The sequence below is a fragment of the Cryptomeria japonica genome, chromosome 11, assembly GCF_030272615.1.
Source record: "Cryptomeria japonica chromosome 11, Sugi_1.0, whole genome shotgun sequence".
NCBI lineage: Eukaryota > Viridiplantae > Streptophyta > Pinopsida > Cupressales > Cupressaceae > Cryptomeria > Cryptomeria japonica.
The window spans coordinates 403,012,873-403,024,944 of record NC_081415.1 but is presented as its reverse complement, the minus strand read 5'-3'; positions in this window follow the sequence as shown (position 1 = coordinate 403,024,944).

The following is a 12,072-nucleotide window of genomic DNA, read 5'->3' as shown; positions in this document are numbered from 1 at the left end:
CTTCAATTAATACCAGTGCCTTATCCAAGGTCATAGAGTCATCTAAACTTCATATAAATCCCTTAAACAATACATCGTTATACTTCCCGTCAGCTTGGTTTTTTATTAATCCTTATATATGCCTGACACATATAAGAATCCAATCATTCCAAACTAAGATATGGTCCTCAAAATTCTAAGTTCCTCCCAAAGAATTTACTGGTATGAGTGATCCCACATATTTAATTTCCCTCCTAAAGAGAAAAGCTAATAAACACTTATACTAAAATTGCTTTGCAATTCCATTCAAACAGAATAACCCTGGATTATTCAGAATGAAAACAGTAAATAAATTTGTGAACAAACTTGAAGACAACACAAAGCTTTACTCAAAACCGATGGCCTGTATATTGATATTCAATTCAAAGAGTATTACAATAAATTCTGATTCTCCATTAGACTTAAAAAAGCTCAGATAAATTTCTGCAGCATTTTCTTACAAAATTTTGTGATCCCCCTTTCCTCTAGTCCTGGTATCCATTTATATCAACATGGATGCACAAAGCTTCGGACCTTCCGAGGAGAGTTTGTTACAATCATTTCTTTTCAAAAATTAAGAGATTACATGTTTTCCGCAAAAAACAGTTACAAGCTCCTTTCAGCCTCTGCAGTTTGTTCAATAGGCTGTTCGGTTGCAACCTCTTCTGTCTTTTCAGGGGCGCTCTCCAACTGTTCCGGATCATGGGTGGCATACTTAATTTCCCACTGACCATATATCTCTTCTGTCGGCCATGAAAAATTAATCACATCATCTTTATTTTTAGTCAACCTTTTCCAAGAATTCCTCAATTTGTTGACTTCTGAATTAAGAAAACCATAATGTGACTTAATTTTTTCTATCTTTTGTATTGTCACGACAAAGAAAGAAGTATCATCAAGATCAATGATTCCTTTGACTCTTTCTGACAATTTGGCTTCTATCTCCTTAAGCCATATCTGCTTGTCTTTTAACTGATCTGGATAAGAAAAAACTCCTGGGAGCAACTCACAAACTTGATCAGTGTATTCCTTCTTAAGCAATTTAACCCTTCTATCCACATTATCCACCTTTGTTGCCAATTGCATTAAGACCTTAGCGACATCAGAAGTGGATTTGATAATGGGATTAGCTCTTGCTTCATCACAGGATACACACATGAACTCTAGATCCTGCTCCCTAGGTCTCCATCTGTCAAAAATGGGTGTCAAAATTGCCTTATCTCTTCTCAGCTCATTCCATATCTCCATAATTTTTCCCACATTGTTGTAAAGCAATGAGGCATTTATCGTATCTGCAAAACTGAAGATTGTGGCCCTTACCTTTTCCTCATATTTCCCTGCATATAAGGCCTAAGCCTGCTTCAGGTTTTCTAGTTCTTGGGGTGTGATCTCAATCATTTGAGAGGTGGAGGGTGCTGGAGATGGTGGAAATTCAATAATAGGGCTAGTAGGCGGAGGTCTTGCAGGAGAAGAGGAAATCATCAATGTTGAAGACTCACCTTGTTGGTGCTGTCCCATCAATTGGCTTTGCAATTTGGCAATGATGCTATCTTTGCCTCTTACCTCCTCCTTGGCACTATTATAGGCATTTAAAACTGTTTCCAACTTAATTTGGAGGGCCTCCTTCTCTTTGGCTTCCTTCTCCACCACTGCAACACTGAATTTTGCAATTTCTAACACAGTACTTGCAGCCTCTACTACCCCTGTACTCTGCACTCTTTTTACCATCATTCCATCAAGGTAACTTGACCCTGGGGTGTCTTTGCCTTTCTTGCTCTCATTTCTCTTGAGAGACCACATGACTAGTGCAGCATTATCCTTATTGAAGGTAACCCCTTCCATGGGTTTGGTCTCTTTCCTTACTGCATCTAGCACCAGGGCATCAACAATATCTCACTCTGGCAAGATAAGCACTCCAGCTTGTGCTACTAGATCTCTTCCCTACTCAGGAGTGATGGTTTTGAATTCTTCCATCATCTCCTATTTTATTTCTTCCTTCACTGAGGCTAGATCTTTATTAGGCTGCTCAGCCTTTCTTGTCTCACATCTAGCATTATATCTATCTATATGTTGTTTCCAAATGAATTGCATAAATGCTTCCGATGTGACAAAGTTGTCATTAGCTAAAAAGGCACTACTTGCCTTTTTTATCTTTGGATCCCACTCTTGGCCTTTGAGTTCAGTGGAGGTAATATCCATTTCAGCATCAATGGGCTCTTCTGGCATCCCTTCCTCCACTTCATCATAGGTGTATGCAATTTCCCCTAAGCTTCCCAACTGCAAGAGGTGTTCAGCCGCTGCTTGTTCATCTCCTATATGGATAGGGGATTGGGATGGGGAATACAAAGGTGTATCTGATTTCACTTCCTTCCCCACCCTTTGCCTTTTTGAGCTGTCTTGGATGTCAATGACATCTTGTACCTTCCTTTTTCCTTTGGATGTAGAGGGCTCCCCTGTTGTAGGCACCAACACACTGTAACCTGATTTCTTATGCAATGTGTAATCACTAGGAGGAATTGCCTTGCTGGAAGTTGACCTGCTTAGGATTACTCTAGCCTTTTCAGGGTTTCTTTTAATCACAACTTCCCTCTTCTCCTTTAGTGTTTGCATTACATCTTCAAAGCAAACAATCAAAAACTTTATTTTTTTTTCCAATGGGAAGAAGCTAGACAATGGGTCATAGCTAGCATCAAATTGATGCACAAAATCCAAGGCTTTCTTGTAAGCCACCCACTTTTCTTTCCTTAATTCCTGCTCATCTAAATCAAATTCATTTCTGATGAGGTCTTCAGGAAATTGGAATTGATGAGGCCTACCTCTGCATGCTACCTTCTTCCAGAACACATCGTTGAAGAAATGCTCTATATCAGCACACCTGGACACTGCAGTAGATAAATGGTAAGGTTTGAGGAAATCCTCAAAACAATTACAGCCTCCCTTTGTTATTATGAATTGGTGGGCTATGGTAGCTGCAGGGAAAATAGTCCCTTTTCCTCTGCGTGTTAACTCTACCTCTTGTAGGCCACCAATTTGCCTAAGGATCTCCGCTATTCCCACTTTCAGAGGGACCTGGTAAGGTAACAAAAATGGAGTACCCCTGAAACAAAAAACTCTGAAAACTGTGGAGACTGGATATAAATAAATGTCACCCCAGTTATGAACAATCTTGATGTTCTCTACGAATTCTTTTGGCCTTATGAATTCCAGAAGAACCTTAGGGACTCTTGGGTTATCAGAGCATAAGAGAGTTCTTATTTTGGATGCAAAATATTTGTCAAACTTCAAAAAACTAGCATCCTCTCTGTCCCATGACAACACAGTACTCCATAATTGTATTGGCATTTTTTCTCCTTCCTTTTCCTTAACTAGGTCTAGTCCACTGGCAAAATAATCACCACCTTTGAAGAGAAAAAGGTGCATTAAGAGTGAATACCATCTGAAAGGTCTGTCCACCTTTCCATTCTTTATTCTATCAAGCCTCCATGGACAGCATCGGCGATGAAGGAGGCATAATCAAATGTGATAGCAAGAGAAGGATTCAAAATTTGGGCGATCATTAGCAAGTAATGATTTGGCATATTTGCTTCAGCATCTTCTCCTAGCACTTGACAAAGTGCCCAATACATTCCTTTAGCCCTCAGGGTAAACATACTCAATGAGAAGGGCTCTTGTTTATTGGGTCCTACAACTGCTAACCCTCCTATTTTCACAAAAAGCTCCTTGAGAGGCCCATTCCTGAGATGACTTCTCTGTGCACTGTAAACTTGGGCTAATGATGTGAAATTTATGGGTTCCAGGAAGTTTGTGAACTCATTAAGCCCAAATGCTGTCCTTAATTCTTCAGCATTAATTTCCACAAGGGTTTTCCTATTTAATCTCAGATGCATCTTGTGACTAGATCATAATTCAATGCCATTTGGGTTAGCAGGTCTGTATCCATGAATAGCCTGGGACCACTAATTTCCCAACATCTAGTTCCCAGATACTGTTTTGAGGGGTAGGAGAATTTTTCAATCTAAATCCGACTTTAAACAACCCCAACCCGGACAGTCCCACCTGTGGGTCTCTCAGCCAATTACCCTTGTCATACAATCCTTCTCCTATCTTTAGACGGGGAGCCCTGGGCACTAACTCTTTGGCCTTTGATGCCTAATTGGTTGACAACGTCAACTGTTCTAAAAAATCATCACATACACTTCTTTCCAAATAATTAACCTTGCCAGAAAATTCCCTTTTAGGAGCCATTTTGAAGATGCAAGAAAATGAATATCACTCTAAAACAATCCTGCAATAGAAGAATTATCTTACTTAGAACATCACACAAGAATTGCTACAAAAATATAAGAGAACCTGATCTTTACTTGAAGGAATTTTTTTCTGCAACTGAACCATCTTGCTCTGGATATGAAGGAGATAACTCTGCGTCTGCTCTTCTGCAAAATCTTTTAAAAGATATCTTTGCTTGGTAGTTAGGAAATCAAATATTTGTACTCAGGCCTTAACTGTAACATTGATTCCGCATGCTCCGGCCGTCCCTTCGAAATTGAATTCATACGAGAATTCGTATTTTTCACTCCAACAGGTCACAACATTCCTGCAAGTGTTCCATTTTGCTCTTTCACAACTTCGCGAAGCATAACCATCGGGTAGCTTAGTCATGTGAAATAACGCCAACCGTTCGATCAAAAGAAACTTGATCGAACATTAGATTAACTGACGGCTTTTAACCTTTTTCTGGGTCCCACTTTTTTATTGGCTTCATAATACCACGTGGCATCGAATCATTGGTTGTGAAATTCCCTTCACATTCTGCTTGATACTGGCTGCGTGTCTTTCTTTATATCAACATTTCCACCTTGGCGGGCCCACACTTTCCTCTTTGACCACGTATCATCATGACACGTGGACGGTTCTCGTTCATTCTCACTATTTCACGGGCATAAAGAGTGAGCATCTTACCCTTGCGAAATAGCACCGACCATCGGATCATCTCTGAAGCTGATTGACATTTAATCCTTTGAAAAGGCTCTCAGGAATGGTGGGCCCACTGACTCATCATGAACACCTGGCATCCAGTCACCTGCGGCGCTGATTTGTCGCTTTGTCATTCGCTAGAAGGAAACCACAGGGGCCCCACTTTTGTCTCAATAGGTCTATTGCCCACGTCATTATCATGACACGTGGACAGTTCTCATTCATTCTCGCTATTTTGCGGGCGTAAAGAGTGAGCATCTTACCCTTGCGAAATAGCACCGACCGTCGGATCATCTCTAAAGCTGATCGGTATTTAATCCTTTGAAAAGGCTCTCAGGAATGGTGGGCCCGCTGACTCGTCATCAACACCTGGCATCCAGTCACCTGCAGCGCTGATTTGTCGCTCTGTCATTCGCCAGAAGGAAACCACAGGGGCCCCACTTTCATCTCAACAGGTCTATCGCCCACGTCATTATCATGACACGTGGACGGTTCTCGTTCATTCTCGCTATTTGGCCGATGTAAAGAGTGAGCATCTTACCCTTGCGAAATAGCACCGACCGTCAGATCATCTCTGAAGCTGATCGGCATTTAATCCTTTGAAAAGGCTCTCAAAAATAGTGGGCCTGCTAACTCGTCATGAACACCTGGCATCCCGTCACCTGCGATGTTGATTTTTCACTCTGTCATTCGCCAGAACGAAACCATGGGACTCCAGGTGTTATTAACAACTGTACCTGCCAGGTCATATCCACCTGTGGCCTGACTCACCTCTGGGGCTCACCTTTTAACCTTTAACCTAGATCTGCTGACTGTTGTGATTTGTGCCACGTGCCACCATTTTACTTGCTGCTAACAATCAGCTGGATCATCTATGTGGCATGCCATGTGGCTTTCGCTATTTTGCGGGGTATAAACTACGCGCAACTTTGCCTAGCGAAATAGCACGAGCCGTAGATCCATCCATGAGATGCGCATTAGTTACTGGGCCCGCTAACTTTAGAAGAAAAGCATACAAGGCATAAATTTTTTCAAATAATCAACGTAATCGCCTAGGCAAATAACAAGGGGGGACACTTCCTATGACCTCACAACCCATAACTTAAGTGAATAAAGTAACGACAGATAAGAAACCAGATGGTTTAAAACAAAAAAGATAGGATCTAAAAATAAAAAACCCTTAAACCCCTAAGGTCTAGAACAAGGCTGAAGCACTTGGATTTACACCCCATTCAAAAAATTCAAAAAACCATAGCCAATCATGGGAAAAGAAAAACCCAATTTTAATCAGTGATAACACCGGCTCTGACTAGGGATGGTTGATTGCGAGATCAACACAAGAAAACTTAGAAACTCTGGAGAAACAGACCAAAATACAGACCAAAACCAGAAAAGCAAGAAAGAAAACAAAATATGTACAAACAAAGGACCTACCGTGCATGGACATTAAGAGAAATAATGCTTCAGGAATTGTCCATGCACTGGAAATTTCTGCATTTCATCATTCATATTCTTCAAGAAATATGAATCCTTACCGTTCAGGTCACAAACCACAAAAGGGCCAATCCATAGTGATTCAAATTTTTGATGCTTTCTTTTATCCCGTCCTTTTGCATTCCACTAAAGAACCATGTCATCAATTTGAAACTTCCTTATTGATGTCCTTTTATCAAAAAGATACTTTGACTGCAACAAGATCTTCTGATTTTTCTTATGGGCAGAAGTCCTAAGCTCCTCCATTTCTACAATTTGGATCATTCTGTTTTGCATTGGTTCAGATATTTCCATGTCCTCATCGTGCAAAAACTTATACACTGGAAGAAGGTTATTTATCGGTAGTCTGGCTTGGGTGCCATAAACCAACTCAAAAGGTGACATTCCAATGGATTTTTTAACTATTATTCTGTCCGCCCACAAAGCTAACTTCAATTTTTGATCCCAAGATCTTTTATTCTCCTTTAGGATTTTCTTGATGATATTCAACAGGCTTTTATTGCTGGATTCTACTTATCCATTTCCCTGGGGGTGATAAGGTGATGAGTATGACATGAGTATACCGTGACTATTGCAAAATCCTACAAATTCTTCTGATCTGAAACACATAGCATTATCCATTACCAATTTTGCAGGTGTTCCAAATCTAGTCACAATACTATCCATTAAGAAATCAATGACAATTTTACTAGTAGATCTTCTGGTAGGAATAGCTTCTATCCATTTGGTGAAGTAATCAGTGGCCACTATGATCCATCCATGACCTCTCCCTGACTTCTCAACAATTTCTCCAATAAAATCAATGTCCCACTGGACAAAAGGAGCTTCTACAGAGACTGGATTTAGGGGTAAGGCTCCTTCATACTTGAGCTTGGAGGAAAATCTTTGACATGGATCACATCTCTGCACATATGCATGGGTATCTTTAAATAAGGTGGGCCAATAATACCTAGCTCGTATTAGCTTACCAGCAGTAGTCTTAGCAGAATAGTGACCTCCACATACTCCATCATGCATTTCAATCAATACCTGTTTAGCTTGAAATTCATCCAAACACATTAATAACTCTCCATCTCTTTTTCTCCAGAAAAGATCACCCTGAATGAGCACATACTTTTGGGACTTAATTTTCAAAGTTCTTTTCTGATTGTATGTCATTCCTTTTGGGAGAATATCACCTCTCAAAACTTGGATTATCTCTGTGTACCAGGGTTGCCTCTCAATACTAGTGACCAAAACATCTCCAACCTCAGCATTGTGTATTTCTACATTCATGAGATTTGACTCAGTCATGAGCTTAGCCAAGCCTAGACCTCTCACCAATTTGGTGATCTTTATCTTCAAGTTGAACTCCTGAATTCTATTAATCCATCTGCATCTCTTTCCAGTAACCTCAGACTGAGACAAAATATCTTTAACTGCAGCATGTGGGACATAGGCAATAATGTTTGCATTTACTAAATATGGCCTGAAAGCCTTAACAGCTTTAACTAGGGCATAAGCTTATTTCTCCATGGTTTCATATTTTAGTTCTGCTGCCTACAAAGATTTACTGTAGAATGCTATGGGATGTTCATATCCTTCATTGTCTTTTTGTAGTAATACTGCAGCCACCGTGTGATATGAAGCAAAAGAAAACAGAGAAAAAGGCTTACTATAATCAGGGGACTTCAACACTGGTGCCTCTTGGATTTCCTTCTTAATCTCATCAAAAGCTTTTGAAGCTTCTTGATCCCAATGAAACTTTGTATCCTTCTTAAGCAATTTGTCAATAGGTTTCACTATCTCTGCGAAGTTTGCAATGAATCTCCTGACAAAATTTACCTTGCCTAAAAAGGATTGGATACCTTTCACATTTTTAGGTTCAGCCACCCTATTGATTGCTTCAATTCTTTCAGGGTCTATTCTTATCCCTTCTTTGGAAACTATGTGTCCTAATAACTTCCCTTCAGTGACCCCAAAATGACATTTCTTGGGATTCAGTGACACACCAAATTCCAGGGCTTTATCGAACACCTTTTCTAGATGCCCACAATGATCATCAGCATTCTTTGAAAAACAAGTTAAATCATCTTGGTAAACCACCATGATAATATTTATGAATTCTTTAAAAGCCACATCCATAGCTCTCTTAAATGTAGCTCCTGCATTTTTTAATCGAAATGGCATTCTCACATATACATAAGTTCCTCATGGAGTAGTGAAAGTTGTTTTAAACTGTTCAGACTCCTTTACCAACACTTGATTATATCCTGAGAAGCCATCCATCATGGATAAAAGATCACAACCTGTCACTCTTTGTAGCATTGCTTCCATATTTGGGGATGAATAATTATCTTTTAGGGAAGCAACATTCAGATTCCTAAAATCTACACACAATCTGATGTCTCCATTCTTCTTCCTTACTGGGACCAAATTGGAGACCCATGAAGAATGCCTTATTGGTTTGATAATTCCCCCTTCTCTCAATTTGGTCAACTCTTGTTGCATTTTTGTTTCTAATAAGGGGTTGATAGGTCTCTGTTTCTGTCTGAAAGGCTTAGCATCTGGAAGTAAAGGAACTTCATGCTGAAAAAGATCTTGTCTATATGCCTTTAGGTCTTCGTAAGACCAAGCAAAGACATGCTTATACCTTTTCAATAAATTGATAAGGTTAGTCCTAACATGAGGGGGTAATTTCTTTCCGATATATACCAGCTTAGGAAATGATTCTGTCCCCAGGTTTACCTCTTCTAGCTCTTCTAACTTAGTGGTAGATTGCTGGTGTAAATGACTATCATTGTAGCTAAACATGCTCTCTAGCTCCACCAACCCTTTAGGTATCTCATTGGTTTCCAACTGGACAACATCATTTCCAAACACTGTCTCTCTATTATCTACCACTTCCACCAATGCATTGCAATCAATCTTTTGTCCATCATAATCATCAACACATTGGATAAACCTAAGAATGTCTTCATCATTAGCAAAAACTTGCCAATTGTACACATTATCAGTGATAGCAGGCCTAGATTTTATTTCCACAGTGGAAATACCAGTTAGTGTTGCATCATCATTTTTCAAAGCAACATTAGCTAGGAAATCTGCCATAATACTTTTAGTTTGCTCTATCCAATTAATAGAAAATGCATCAAAATGCTCAATAACATCCCAAACAGCATGCTTATATTGCTTCAATCTATCATTCTTGGATGCATATTTAGATCTCACCTGAGAGACAACCAATTCTGAATCACCCATTACTTTCAATAGTTGGATTCCATGCCTTTTCGCAACCTCAAGTCCTAATAACAGGGCTTCATACTCTGCAGTATTATTTGTGCACTGGAATGCCAATAAGAATGAGTATTTGAAAGTTATACCTGACGGGGACACAAAAAGAACCCCTGCTCCAGATCCTTCTTTGGAGCAAGCTCCATCAAAATACATCTGCCACAACCCATACTGCTGTGCTTGTAGCTCGACTACAATTGGGTCAATATTCTTCAATTGAGGTGATATTGGTTGAAGTCTGAAGTTATCCAAATCTACATCAATCATACAATTAAGCATACTAGGGTCCACATTTTCAATTACCTTAGGAGCTCGTGGCTCACTGTATAGTTTGACCTGATTGCCACCAATAGGAATAGTAGCATAAGACAAGTCCAGTTGAACATTTCCCGCTACTGCTGCTGCCCACTGCCTAGAAAGTAACATACCATAGTGGGGTTTAGTATCAGTAACAATAACATCCATTTTATAGGTGGCTTCAGGAAATGTTGCTATTTTTACTTCTACATCTTTCATTGTACCTATCATAGGCTTTTCTCTGTTATCCATGGCATAGCATTTCCCATACACAGTAGTTACTGATAACCCTAGTTCTTTCATAACACCATAGGGCATTACATTAGCAGCAGCTCCTGAATCTATCATGCAGTTTTTAATCAACCAGTTATTGACTAGCAAAGTAACATAGAAGGGATCTACCTGAGAAGGCTCCTGAGTGATAGTGGTTCCAACATAGACCTCTGGGGTTTGGAACTCTTGATCCTTTCCAACTTTATCCAAACCAGTGGGTAATACTGTGTCACTATCAGATATACTAGAGAATAAAGACAAAGCTGCATCCTTATGTTCTTTAATCTTTAGCAATTCTATTAATGGAACAGTGACTTTCATTTGAGTTAAAGCTTGGGCCATATCAAATGTAGAATTATTACATTTTTCAATATTAACCTTAACCTTTTCTGTTTTGAATTGACTGACCCTTTTCACTATCTCTGCTCTTTATACATCACCAGCATTTTTGTCATCTATGCCTTTAGGTAAGTCTTTAACTTGTTCCTCTTTTTCTTGACTGGCTTTAGGAATAGCAGTAGCACTGCTTGATGCCCCCTTTTTTGTGACTTCTTTTACAAACATAGAACCTGGCTCACCTTGATCAGTGTCTCTCTTGGTGCTTCTCAGATTATAGTTATGTTTTTCTTTGGTGATTGCAGCCCTAGTGAGATTTTTAACTTCTTCCTCACTAAGCCTCCTAAGATGAACTTCTTCATCTTCAATTGTTACCACATTCAATGTAAGATGCCAATCTAAGGCTAACTGTCCTTGCACTAACCTTTCATTATCCAGCACATCACTGTATTCACTTTGCATAGATTCCTCATCACTTTCTACGATGGTTTCAAACATATTAATGTTAGGCTCTGCTTCTAGTCTCATAGATTCTTCCAAAGCTTGAGCCACTGCACACTGATGAGGAGAATGTGGTCCATCACAAGCAATAAACCAAGTAGTATTTTCTATATTGTTAACAGTTTTCCCTTTCAAAGGATCCGGTGTGTCTTGGCTCTGGGCAATTTTAGGCTTCTCAACTTGGGGTTTACCATCCTTCCAATTTGTATTGTATGGCATATCATGTAATCTAGGAGGTCTATCTTGCCAGTTATAATGGGGCTTATCATTTTTGTTTACCTTAGCAGTCAAATCTTTCATAGCAGTAACCAGTTTCTCCATTTTATCATCCTCTTTAGCAACTTTGTTAGGTTGCTGTTTGGTTTCATGCCATAGTCTACCATCTGTCCTTCTTCCTAATTTTCCAGACGCTTTTCTATTACTTTCTACATTTATGAAAATTCTAAAAACATCCCTCAGGTTATGAGGATTTTATCTCTCAAGATATAGGCCATTTTGGAATCAAATGCATTGTAGTATGTATTAAGACACATATTATCATCTAGCCTCATTACCTGATACAATCTGTGCATAGCTTTCTGGAATCTAGCATTGAAATCAATGACTATTTCATTTTCAGGTTTTCTGATATTATTGAACTCATTCATCATGAAACTCATATTAGTCTTATCACCATACTGTTCTTGAAAGCAATTTTTAAAATCTTCCCATGAACCTATGCTATTTACTGGAAGACCTCTGTACCAATCTCTTGCATCATCAACCAAGGATTGAACAAACACTTTCATAATAACATCTTCATCTGCTATCTCATAATCATTTATCAAATCCCCAAAAGATTTCAGATGTTCCTCAACACTAATTGCATTGTTCCCAGCAAACTTATGGAGTCTGTCTCTTAGCTCA